The sequence below is a fragment of the Monomorium pharaonis genome, chromosome 6 (assembly GCF_013373865.1).
Source record: "Monomorium pharaonis isolate MP-MQ-018 chromosome 6, ASM1337386v2, whole genome shotgun sequence".
Classification (NCBI taxonomy): Eukaryota; Metazoa; Arthropoda; class Insecta; order Hymenoptera; family Formicidae; genus Monomorium; species Monomorium pharaonis.
Genome location: NC_050472.1, coordinates 17,912,400 through 17,925,968, shown reverse-complemented (window position 1 = coordinate 17,925,968; position 13,569 = coordinate 17,912,400). Strand labels below are relative to the sequence as shown.

Sequence of the window (13,569 nt, the reverse complement as noted above, 5' to 3'; positions counted from 1 at the left end):
ATAACGATGACGGTAACGACGTTATGACCCCTACAGCATGAAATATTGCTGCAACGTTGCAGAAATATTGCAATAGTGCATAATATAACCAATATTGCAGAAATATTGTAGCAATATTACAAATATAATATTCCCTAGCAAATGTTGCACAATATTGCAGCAATATTACAAATGTAATATTTCTTAGCAGATGTTGTGCAATATTGTAGCAATATTACAAATGTAATATTTCCTAACAGATATTGCACAATATTGTGGCAATATTATATTGCAACCGTGCAAAATTTATTTCCGTATAATCCGTATTTCTTAATCTAGAACTAACAATAAGTAATATTTTACATAGTTTTAAGGGACAAATAAGAAAATAGAGCAGGATATTTTTATTTTAAATTTTTATGTAAGATTAGAGCTAAAAGATACATAGATGTGCAACAAATTCTGTAATCACGACAGCGTTGCGTCCCATACTAGATTGAGTGAAGCAAGTCCAGAAGATGTTCACTCTGACTTATATATATAATACATTAATTAAACATGTGTGAACCATACATGCATGTGTAATTCTAGCGTATAAATTGATCAGGATGGGCATTTTCTGGACTTGCTTCATTTTAATGCTTACTTAAATCTAGAATGGAACGATATTCGATATCCGTTGGTATATGTTAATTTAATTAATTACTTTTTTAATTAATAATTTTTTAAATTATTGTGCCGTAACGGTATGACAATAAATTCATTTTCCGTTTTTCGTATAATACACATCTTACATATTATTTGATTAATTTAACCACCTGCAACATTTCCTTCATATTGCGCATTAACGTTTCAGAAATATTACAGCAATCTTACAAGAAATATTGCAGCAATATTGCTGAAATATTACAGAAATCTTACGGGGAATATTGCAGAAATATTGCAGACATATTGCACAATATTGTTTTGGAGCGGACATAGGAATATTGCTGCAATATTGCAGCAATATTTTCTGCAATATTCCAATCTTGCAAAATAATATTTCTGCAACGTTGCAGCAATATTTCATGCTGTAGGCGAAGTAACTGTATTGTACATATATTTCAGCGGATGTTTGCTGCACTCGGTGGACCCGTCTAAGAGAATCTTTCTCTAAAGAAAAGAAAAAAAGACAAAGTGAAACAACAAATGGAAGTGGAGCTTCCAAAAGACGAGGATTTGTATACTTCGAGTCTATGAAATATATTGACAAATTTGTCAAAACTAAAAAGTAAGAATTTATTACATTCGATTCTGTGATCTTATTAGCCAAATGGTATAAAGTAGAATATTATAATTTTAAAGAAATTGAGATTTCACTAAAATTTATAATAGAATCAGAATTCATAATTTGTAGTAGATTTATTATATTTATATTCCAATTTTTCTTGATTATGTGTGTTTGTCAAGGAGAATTAATTGACCTGTTTTATCACACTTTTATTAATCCACAAATTTAATCAACTATGATATGGTTTCAGATCGATAACCAACATCAAGTTTCCCCAAAAATCTAATATTTTTGATTGTTCAAAAGACAAGAGTCTAAATAAAGAAATTTCAAATTGGGTGCAGCATAGCAAACAAACTCTGGAAAAAGAAAGAACTTTTTTGGAACAAATTGATGCAAATATATTTTCACCAATAAAAGAATGCCCAATACCGGAAACATCACCCACTATCAGTAATTTTAATAATGCGTCATGCATATCCTCCTTCGACAACAGAAAGTAATACTAACGATTTCGAACATCAATTGTTGTATCATCACCCGATACAAGTAATTCTTCATTCCTTTCTCCAACAAGCGTAAAATCTACCTGCACTTTGAAAAAGCCGCCATATATGAAGGGTAAATTTAATCCTAATATATTAAATAAAAGAAACGCTAAAAATGCAGAATATGAAAACGATTATTTGGAAGCGTCTTTTATTACCTTGAATCAAGCAGTTACAGATCATTTGAATTCCAAAAAAGATGATGCACAAATGCAGAATGATCCAGACATTTCATTTTGCAATCTGATTATGGCGGAATTGAAACAACTGGATAATCATATAAAACAAGTCAAGAAACAAGAAATTATGCAAATTTTGTGGAGAAAAGAAAACTTATGAGCAAAGTGTTTTTTGTGATAAAATAAATAATTTGCATTTATTCGTACATATAATACTCGTGTTTTAAGATTGTGTGATATTAAATTTAGTAATAAAAAATATGTGTACTAATATATAATAATAATAATATTAAAAAAATTTTGTACTATTTATTTTATATTTACATAATAAATACATATTAGCATTACATTTCACAATATGACACGTGAGTAATCAATGATCAAATGTTTACGTTTAGATGATGTCTTGATTTTGTCCTCTCGTTACATAGTCATGCTGCCAATCGACCATTCCATTTGGAGTTATAAAATAATTGCAAAGAAAGTCTCTAATGTGCGTCGCAAATGCTGCACCATTTTCGTTATTTTCAATAATTTCATCATTGTTTTTAAATTTGTATGATATTACCTTCTCTGTTTCTTAAGAAATTGTGCAAACATACAGTTGCCAAAATATATTTATTGATATTTTCAGGAGTCGCAGCAATTGGTCTGTTATAAATACTCCACTTTTTTACCAAAATTCCAAATGTATTCTCTATTATACGCCGGGCTCGCGAAAGTCTGTAATTAAATATGTTCTTGCGTTCCCCCAAATACCGTCCAGAATATGGCCGCATCAAATGCTTTCCAATGGGAAATGCTTCGTCCCCAATAAAAAAATAAGGCACTTGTATATCGGTTCCGCTTAAGCAACTGGTTCCCTCTGGAATATCCAGCATCCTATTCTCCATATTCAAGTCGCTGTTTGCATAAATTCCTGCATCACTGTTCTTCCCCATTGATCCAATATTGACCAAAATAAATTGATAATTGTGATCACATATAGCCAAAAGTACGATGCTGTATCGTTTGTGATAATTAAAGTACAGCGTACCAGAATTGGGGGGCATTAAGCATCGACATGTTTTCCATCAAGTACCCCCAAGCAATGTGGAAAATTCCATAGTTTCCAAAAACCCTCAGCAATTTGTAAATATTCTCTCGAAGGAGCTCGTAGATAGATAGGACCAAGAAGTCTTCCAAATATGTCACACGTCTCTTTAATTATTTTATGCACTGTTAATAGACCAACACAATAGGCAAAATAAAAAAAATACGGACAGACATCCGTTTTTTTTTATTTTTTGAATAACCCTGTATATAAAAAAACCAAACCCATAAGAACAATTCTCGTAAAATTTAGAATAAAATGAGACCTTTTGCAAAAAATTCGGGCCACAAATGACGAAGGAGTTTGCAAACATACACAAAATACGAACAAATTTACGATTTTTATAAAAAAAAATTCTTGAAAGACCCTGTATATTGAAAATCCAAACCCATAGTAGCAATCCTCGTAAAATTTGGAATAAAATGAGACCTTTTGCATTAGAATCAGGCCACAAATGACGATAGAGTGCGCGAAAATTTAAAAAATACGGACACACCGACGCCCGGTTTTTATAAAAAAAATTTTTGAAAAATTCTGTATATCGAAAAATCAAACCCATAAGAGCAATCTTCACACAATTTGGAACAAAATGAGACTTTTTGCATTGGAATCGGGCCACAAATGACGAAGGAGTTCGGGAACATCCGGACATACAGACTCCCGGTACTTATATATATAGATAGATAGATATAAATGTGGCATTTAGCCTTAAAATGATCAAACCCACTAAACTTAAATTATAGCACACGAGTTGCGCTTGTAGTTCTTACATAACTAACCAAAAATAATTGAAATTACCTTAACCTATGGCTATACAATATCACTTTATAATAATTGATATAAAAAAATAAAAAAAAATGATCAAACTAAATTTTTCTTTGTTATTTATTTAAATAAGAACGCGCGCGCTGGTTTTCCGCCCGCTATTAAGTAAACTAAAAAAAGTTTTGAAATAATGTTGTGTGGGGTTGCGTGATCTTACGCTCTTCTGTTTTACTCGGGTCGGGTCTTCTCTTGGCCCCTCGCCTTGTCATCCGGCTGGTCTTGCGTACGCTGCAGGATTACGCTAACGACGCTTTTACCCTCGATGGTCCTTTTTTCGGTCTTTTCGGCTGCGAAAAGTTTGGTCACGCCCGACGCTTGCTCTGATGTTATTGCTGCTGCCGCTGCCGGTCCGGGATGCTGGGCGCTGCTGGTGGCCGATTTCAAGGTTGTAACCGGAACCGAGAGTCGGCAGAAACATTCGCTAAGCAAAATGAACGATTTCTCACCTTTATGAAGCGTCGTTCGTGCCACTGCACTGGTCGCCAGCTCCTTTATCCACCCAGAAGCAAGGATAACTAATTAATCTCTTAATCTTTTTCTTCTCAGATGTTGCCACCAGATCGGATCACCATGGACTCACTGGATCGTTGCTGCCCTTAGGAACTTCTCTCGGGTAAGTGTATATCCATATAGGTAACCTTCGCTGTCTTAGTCTAATCGAGTTTATATATTTTCAAGTCACGCAACAAGATTCGTCACACGGGATCACATGCATGGAACGTCGCAGGATTGTCAAAATCACTGACACTGTTTTCAGAAGTTTTATGTAACACTTCAACAGAATTTATTCCAAAATGTAACTTAAATTCACTAACAATTCCCAAACGCGTTGCTTTTTCACAAACGTGTGCGGAAAAAATCTCCTTCTTACTCGCGTATAAAATATTTACATGTTCCGTACGCGTCGCTTTTTCACAAACGAGTACGGATTTTTCTGTCTGTAAGATCAAAGTTCGGAAGGTAATTATTTCGATTCTGCAGATCGCGTACTTGAATTCAGCGAAATGTCAACTCTACTCGCCTATTACTCGCGTAATCAATCTTTGTCACATGTCGCTTCGGCTTTTTTCTATCTTGCGAAAATATCGCTCGATGGCCTAACACGCTCGCGTGTACTCGAAGCCTTTGTTATCGCGGTGCGTATTACGCGGAACGTATAGAAAAACACAACTACTTTTAATCGCACGCTTAATTTGGCGCGAAAGTCGGTTTCAGATCGCGTGATGGTTTCCAATGGCACGTAGTTGCCTGCATAAAGAACCAGCGAAAATTCGTTAATCGGACGCAGGGTTGCCAGATGACTCTCGCGACTTCCCTCTAGCCAATCACTAATTCCCCCTAAAATCCTTTAAATATTCCTATCAAAGAGACTATCATCTTTAAGTTGGCAACGTGCCGTGCAAAGTGCGCAAATACGTTGTACAGTGTTTTCCTATGTGATTGCCGCGTGGAAAATGTAAGTATAAAAAGAGAGAAAGACATAAGTATTAGGTAGAATTATTATACTTTGTAAAAAATAGTTTCTCCAAAGTACGATTATAATTTACTTTGGGACTTATGATTAAGTAAATCAAATTATTTGGATTGTTTATACATACTCTACTGTGGGAAAAATTTTTACCATTTTTTTTGTAGTTAAAATTATTTTTTTCCAGAGTATAATAACGAATATTATATATAAAATAATATCTTTAATTGCAGCATAATTAAATACGGCATAGTTTTCGCCGCCACGACGTGTCAATAATCCTAAAATATGGGATATTTATATTGGAATATACCAATGGACTGTGTCAACACTTTTAATCAGCTAAAAGGTTTGTTAAAAGCAGTTTATATTATAAGCAAAGTTTATATTTTAGAAATCTAGAGTAAAATTTTTTTGTTCGTTCCTGCTAGATATGGACTTTCATTCAAATGGAATATATATTAAAACATGTACGGATACATTTGTCAAATTGTATGATTTAAGAACAGGTGCTTTTATAATTACAGGCTTATTATAATTCTCATAAGAAGTCCATGAATATGATCAAATTCCATCCAACGGGACGCCTACTCGCGGGACATTTTATGTTAACAGCTTCTGACAATTTTACAATAAAGGTAATTGAAAATTTTAATTTCATATGGTGTGGAAAGATTCACATTTATACAACCACTGATTGAAAAGGTGATAAGTTTATGTGATACGCTATATAATGATTTCGATAGATAATTAAATTTTTGTGTTATTATTGTGTTCGCTGATAACAAGAAATAGCGTGTTTTGATTTTAGATTTGTTAAAAGGCAATCCAATTTATATTCTCGCATTTTCCAAGATAATGAGACATTCGTACAGTTTTTTGCTTCTGGTGGCACGAATTGACAAATTCTACTATGGAAGGATCTAAATAACGGTTATATCTCTCCTGTCATCAAAGAAAAATCTGATGAAATATCAAATAGCGACAAACATATGAAGAAGATGCATACAAGAAGCAGGATCAAGCAAAAGTAATAACTTAATTAATACGTAAACACAATTTACTAAACATAGAAAATAATGATTGCATTTTATTAACTCTGCTATTCATGTTTTTTTACGTGCTCACACAATTAAAAATTTTATTACATTTTCTTTTTACATCTTACTAATAAATTGCAATTTGTTAGAATAACTAAAAATTAATATTATTTTAGATTATTATGTTAGAGATATTATGTTAGAGATCGGACAATTCGCACCCTGACCACTCTCTGTATTCTCTCGTCTATGGTCAATGATGGCACCACCGATTATGGTGGCGCTTTTATCCTTTTCTCTCATTGGTTACTTTTAGATAACGCCACCTTCTGTGGCGTTCCGACGCTCCTTCCTCTCGCTTCTGTTCTCGGCGCGTACGATTGTTTCCACACGTACGTACCGTCTTACTTGTATACCTGTATACGCGTCTCAGTACAATAAAAGCGGTCCAGTTCATTAATCTTAACAGATTCGCTTTCGTCTTCCCTGACCTGCTCCATCCTAACAATTTTAAAGTAAACAATTATTACATAATATTTTAAACTATTGAAATTTTAACAATTAACTTTTACACAATAAACTCCCTGACATTTTTTCTGTCAAAAGTTGAAATAAAGATTTCAGTTTTAATTGTCAGGAAAAATGTCAAGAGTTTCAACATCGCTGTTATCAATGTTATAAACATTTTCTGAATTAAAACGTTTAACATACGAACTGTAGGCTTAAAATCACAGCAATTAACGTTAAGTGTGAGTCGAATGTGCATTATTGCTTCGGCCATTGCAATTGACATATTGTTGCGCAATCTGTCCTTAACTATATTTAATATAGAAAAAGCTCGTTCGACCGAGGCATTTAAAAATGGCAAAGTCAATAAAGCAAGCACAAACTCGGAAATATTTCCAAAACGTTTTGTTCCGGCGTTTCTAATTTCATATATCTGGATCCAATAGCTTTCAGTGCTTATACATTTTTCGATACTTACGCTGTGAAGAAGATTCCATTCCCTGATCGTTGAATCAATGTCGGTGCACACGCTATTTTTAAAACTTTCAGCGATTTCAGTGATGTCCATTTTTACTTGAAAAGAAGCGATTTCCGGCGAAAACGTTGATAGTTTTTCAAGTATTTTTATGTTATCGGGTAATCTTTTTTGTAATTGCGTGCATAACATAATTAAAAAGTTTCTACATCGTTCTTTAATATGAATGACAGTCTCGGATTTAATGCTCATGCTTATTAAATTCGTACCCGAAATTTACACATGAAAGGGCCATTAAATGTTGCTAAAAATTAAAGTTAGCTAACTCATACCGTGATATTTTTTGAAGCGCCGATGGAACAACAAGCGTTTGAAGATGTGTGTATAAAAGATTGTTTACATCTTCAAATAATTTGACGGGATCGATATTGTCGGACTGAAATAATTTGTTTACTGCCGTGACATCTTTTAGATTACTACTTAAAAACGTTAGAAATAATTTGTTTTCTAAAGTACAGTACATTTCATACAGTTGAAAAGATGTGTAGCAATGCTCTTTGTTACTTTGCGTGATCTGGAAATGCAGCTTCAATGCATCCCATTGCTCCAATATTACGTTGATTGCTTGAAATCGTACCAGCCATCGCGTATTCGATAGTTTGACTAATTTTTTTGGCATTTTACTTGAGAGTGTTTTGTAAATTTCTGCGTATTCGATTTGCCGTTTGGTACTATGAGAAAACCAGTTGTGCGTTTCCCGTATCAAAAAATCTAAATGCCTTGGCAGCTCTTTGCAGACTTCTTCTGCAGCGAGATGCATTGAATGGCATATACACGTGATCACGATAAGGTCTGGATTTATATCCTTTAATAATGTTGACACCGAATGATGACGCCCAACATTGACGCTTGCTCCATCCGAGACCAATTAATTTTTCTACTGAAAACCATCGATTTTTAATTGTCGTAGTATTGCCTGTACAATGACATCCGATGTTCCAGCTTCCATTTCAATTAGCCGATAAAATGTCACAATTTTTTTTTTTGCTATACTAAAGTAACGAATGATTAGACAAAGAACTTTTTTTGTATCAATTGTCGTAGATTCATCGATTATCAGTGAATAATATGACTGATTAATATTGTCGAGTAGTTCTTCTAAAATGCATGGCAATAGAACATTCTTAATTAAGGCCGAACATTTTGTACGGTGTAGCTTAATGTCTTGTAAAACTTCAGATTCTTCGTCGAGACCTTTTATTAAAATAGAAAGATGATCGATGATTTTTATCGAACAATGCTCAGCTATGTATGTCACAATTTTTAATTCAGCTATTTTCCTTTTATCAGACAAGACCACTTGAACAAATTTATCTATTTTCGGCAAATTATTAGTTATTTGCTTATCATTTGCACACTGCAAGTGCTTTTTTGTACAGCCACGTTCCAAGAGACTTTTTTAATGTGCATTTATAGTCGAGTTGCAATAAGTGCAAAACGCCTTTGTTGGGTCTCGATCATATGGTTGCAACCATCCTATATAATATACATTTCCGTATAATATAAATTTAAAAATTGTATTGTTTATTTATACACTCACTCGAAAAAAAAGCGGTACACCTAAAATTTGTCAAAAAATCACTAAACTTCCAATGACGATAACTACGCGAGTAATAAAGATAGAAAGGTTTCTAAAAAAAGAAATTAAAGCTTCAAATGTCTACTTTAAGAATTGATTTAGTAAAATCTTGCGTAATAATTTTTTTCAAAATGGCGTATGACAAAGCGAGAGCATGCGAAATTGAAAAATATTAGTCTGAGTTTGCGACAATCCATGGCGTGAGGCAAGTATCGCAACTTAATGGGATAAAAAGCATGCGATAGTACAGAGTTTTCCCTTCAAAATGCTTTTTTACTCGTCTGGATGCGATGATTTTTCGCTGAGATATGCGCATTTAAAGTAAAAAACTGCCTTTTTATTCAAATGGGCATATCTCAGCGAAAAATCATCGTATCAAGATGAGTAAAAAAGCATTTTGAAGGGAAAACTTTGTACTATCGCATGCTTTTTATCCCATTAAGTTGCGATACTTGTTTTATGCCATGGATCGTCGCAAAATTAGACCAATATTTTTCAATTTCGCGTGTTTTTGCTTTGTCATCCGCCATTTTGAAAAAACCTATCACACATAACTGTAATATAAAATTTTTTTAAGTGGCAATCCGAATCTTGAAAATGCTTCTTGGAAAACTTTGCTAGCTGTATTAGGTGCTGAGATATTTAATTTTGAATTTTTAACAATGCCCAATTTTAACTATAGCAAGAATAAAAATTCCGGGTTTCGCTAACAACTATGGTTAGTCTTTATTTTAAAACTCGAAACCGTTCTCGGATTGTAAGCGTTCGACGTACATGTGCATGTGTGTTGCATAGCTGACTTCCCACGAAATTTTACTACTCCAGACTCACATTGGCCGGAATTCATAGTCGAATCTTGTTCAAGTTCTAGCTTAAGCACGATCTTGAGACGTCAATGCTGTTATTTCATTGGTTAAGTAAGTCTCAAGTCGGCTCGAAGCTAGACTTAAGACAATGCTTGAGCTTAAGTTCGGTCTATGAATCCCGTCCATTAACACAAGCAAATCTGAGTAGTTATGCGAACGAAGCTTCCTCATTAGGGAATTTTGATATTTGATTTTACCACGTAGAAAAAGTTCATTGGACTGTATCAGTTTCAAGAATTGCGATATCTAATAAAAATAGACGAGTTTCATCTGACTATTTCTTATTAAAAGATTTTACGATCGGAATTTGCACATCATGGGGCTCTGAAAAGTGCCGTTTTGTGTATGTGTGGGGGGGGGTAGGGGTGTTTAACTCAAGGATGACCCCGTGGCTCATCAGTTCCACGGTATTTTGCGAATCCAAACCTTCCTTGTCTATGCGTGAGCGAGAGAGAGAGAGAGAGAGAGTGAGAGAGAGAGGAGAGGGGGGGAGGGGGAGGGAAAGGGAGAGGGAGAGGGAGAGGAGAAGGGAGAGGGAGGGGGGAGGGGAAGGGGCGAGGAGAGGGAGAGGGAGGGAGAGGAAGAGGGGGGGACGAGGAGAGGGAGCGAGAGGGGCAGAGGGAGAGGGAGAGGGAGAGGAGAGGGAAGAGGGCGAGAGGGAGAGGGAGAGGGAGAGGGAGAGGGGAGAGGGAGAGGAGGGAGAGGCGAGGGAGGAGGGAGAGGGAGCGGGAGAGGGAGAGGGAGAGAGAGAGGGAGAGAGAGAGAGAGAGAGAGAGAGAGAGAGAGAGAGAGAGAGAGCAGAGGAGACGAGATGAGGATGAGAGAGAGGAGAGAGAGGAGAGAGAGAGAGAGAGAGGGAGAGAGAGATAGGGCGACAGATGAATCGACGAACATTACGCAAGCTGAAATTCAAACTCTTATAAAGTGTATGCCTCGTCGCATGGAGGAAGTTATTCGTGCAAGAGGTGGTCATACACACTATTAATGCAATAGTATCTCTCGCCCTCTCTCTCTCTCTCTCTCTCTCTCTCTCTATCTCTCTCTCTTTCACGCATAGACTTACGCTTACACACCCTCGCGCTCACACACACGCACACACACGCACACACACGCGCGCACACACCCAAGGAAGGTTTGGAGTCACAAAATACCGTGGAACTGACGAGCCACGGGGTCCTTATCCTTGAGGTAAATACCTCCCCGCCACACACGCACACACACACAAAACGGCACTTTTCAGAGCCCCATAATGTGCAAATTCCGATCGCGCAACCTCCCCGTGGTGCACATTGGGTAATGCTAATGCCGACGGTAAAACCTTTTAATAAGAAATAGTCAGATGAAAGTCGTCTATTTTTATTAGATATCGCAATTCCTAAAACTGATACAGCTTAATGATTTTTTCTACGTGGTAAAATCGAATATCAAAATTCCCTAATGGGGAAGCTTCGTTCGCGTAACTACTCAGATTTGCTTGTTTTAATGTGAGTCTGGAGTAGTAAAATTTCGTGGGAAGTCAGGTACACAACACACATGCACATATACGTCGAACGCTGACAATCCGAGGACGGTTTCGAGTTTTAAAATAAAAACTAACCATAGTTGTTAGCGAAACCCGGAATTTTTGTTCTTGCAATAGTTAAAATTGGGCATTGTTAAAAATTCAAAATTGAATATCTCAGCACCTAATACAGCTAGCAAAGTTTTTCAAGAAGCATTTTCAAGATTCGGATTGCCACTTAAAAAAATTTTATATCACAGTTATGTGTGATACGTTTTTTCAAAATGGCGTATGACAAAGCAAAAACACTCAAAATTGAAAAATATTGGTCCAATTTTGCGACGATCCATGGCATGAGGCAAGTATTGCAACTTAATGGAATAAAAAGCATGCGATAGTACAAAGTTTTCCCTTCAAAATGCTTTTTTACTCATCTCGATACGATGATTTTTCGCTGATATGCCCATTTGAATAAAAAGGCAGTTTTTTACTTTAAATGCGCATATCTCAGCGAAAAATCATCGCATCGAGACGAGTAAAAAAGCATTTTGAAGGGAAAACTCTGTACTAGCGCATGCTTTTTATCCCATTAAGTTGCGATACTTGCCTCACGCCATGGATCGTCGCAAACTCAGACCAATATTTTTCAATTTCGCATGCTCTCGCTTTGTCATACGCCATTTTGAAAAAAATTATTGCGCAAAATTTTACTAAATCAATTCTTAAAGTAGACATTTGAAGCTTTAATTTCTTTTTTTAGAAACCTTTCTATCTTTATTACTTGCGTAGTTATCGTCATTGGAAGTTTAGTGATTTTTTGACAAATTTTAGGTGTACCGCTTTTTTTTCGAGTGAGTGTACATATGTAAAAGAATGTACAAAGAACTCAATATGTAAAAGCGAAATAAACTTTAACCTCTTCAAAAAATTTATATTTAATTATTGTAAATACCTACCTTTAAAATTTGGGTCCTTCTCCCAATTTTTCACATACTTTTGTGTGTATTTTTTTATTTTTTCTTTGGGCATTTTTACAAATTTTTAGAATTCACTCTTTTTAATAATGCTATTGATTAATTAATCAGCTATCTTCTCTCTTTACAGAAAAAGATGAACTCTACATTAATACAATTGAACGGTGCCCTATTGATCCTCAATTGTCTAATTTAATATAACATTTTAAAATTAGATCCAATGGAAAAACTAAGCATTCATTGGGTGCATCCAGAAGCACAACCGCTCACTGAATGGCTATTACGGCTAAGTAGCATTTGAAAGTGATTGGCTGATCCAAAGGTAGCAGCCAATCACTTTGATGACTATAGTTATTTGAAACATGAGCAACCAAAACATTCCCGTGTAGCTAATTTAGTTAAAAAAGTTTTTTTTTAAATGGTATTTTTAAAAATCTTTAAAAAATTTGCTAAATATTTTTCCCCCTACATTACTTTTAATCTATTTTCAAAAACCCCTAAAGAATCCCCTAAAAATTTTACCTCTAATCGAAGTAAAATACCCCTAAATTTAGGGGGAAAACCCCTAATCCGGCAACCCTGATCGGACGCCGCGTCATCCCGTTTTATACCGGGTCGCCCCGTCATCCGCCGCACGCTCTTTTCAGCCAATCGGAGGCTCGCGTGTCCTCCTCGGGCGCCTCGTCCAATAGGAACTCGCCCCACTGACGCTCACTGCCGGATCGTTGTCCTGGCCAATCACCAGCGCTCGCGGGAGTAGTGCTCCCCTCCACCTGACATCCAGCCAATAAGATCATTCAGTCTCCGGTCTCCGTACAGGATAGCTGGGTGTAGTTGTTGACACTGAAAAGTGCCGTTGTCAGCTAACGTCAAATACGCAGGCGTGCTGCCTGCCTGTCACAGCTGCACTTTCGAGTGCCACGGCTTACACTTAATTCTAACTTAACTCTAAAAGCTAAAACTAGAATAGAATAATGAACTATATATTTTATTATCACAAAATGACTAAATAGAAAATAATGTACTGTAATACAACAAAAATAAGTCACAGTATTGTGATCAGCATGCAATATGCGTAAGTAACTAAAATGATATCCATAAACGGAAAATAATAATAATTACTGTAACTAAATGAAAGTTTTGTAACTTTCGTTTTAACTTGAACATACTAACTATTCGTATATTGAACTGGTTATTAATATTTA

The 13,569-nt window shown here is 35.6% G+C and overlaps 1 long non-coding RNA gene across 1 annotated transcript; it reads left to right on the top strand.

Moving 5' to 3' along the window:
* The first annotated feature begins 978 nt into the window (after positions 1-978).
* On the top strand, positions 979-2,268 carry LOC118646272. The gene is made up of 2 exons (XR_004963811.1): positions 979-1,249; positions 1,500-2,268. It is a non-coding gene; the product is annotated as an uncharacterized LOC118646272 (long non-coding RNA).
* Positions 2,269-13,569: the final 11,301 nt, after the last annotated feature.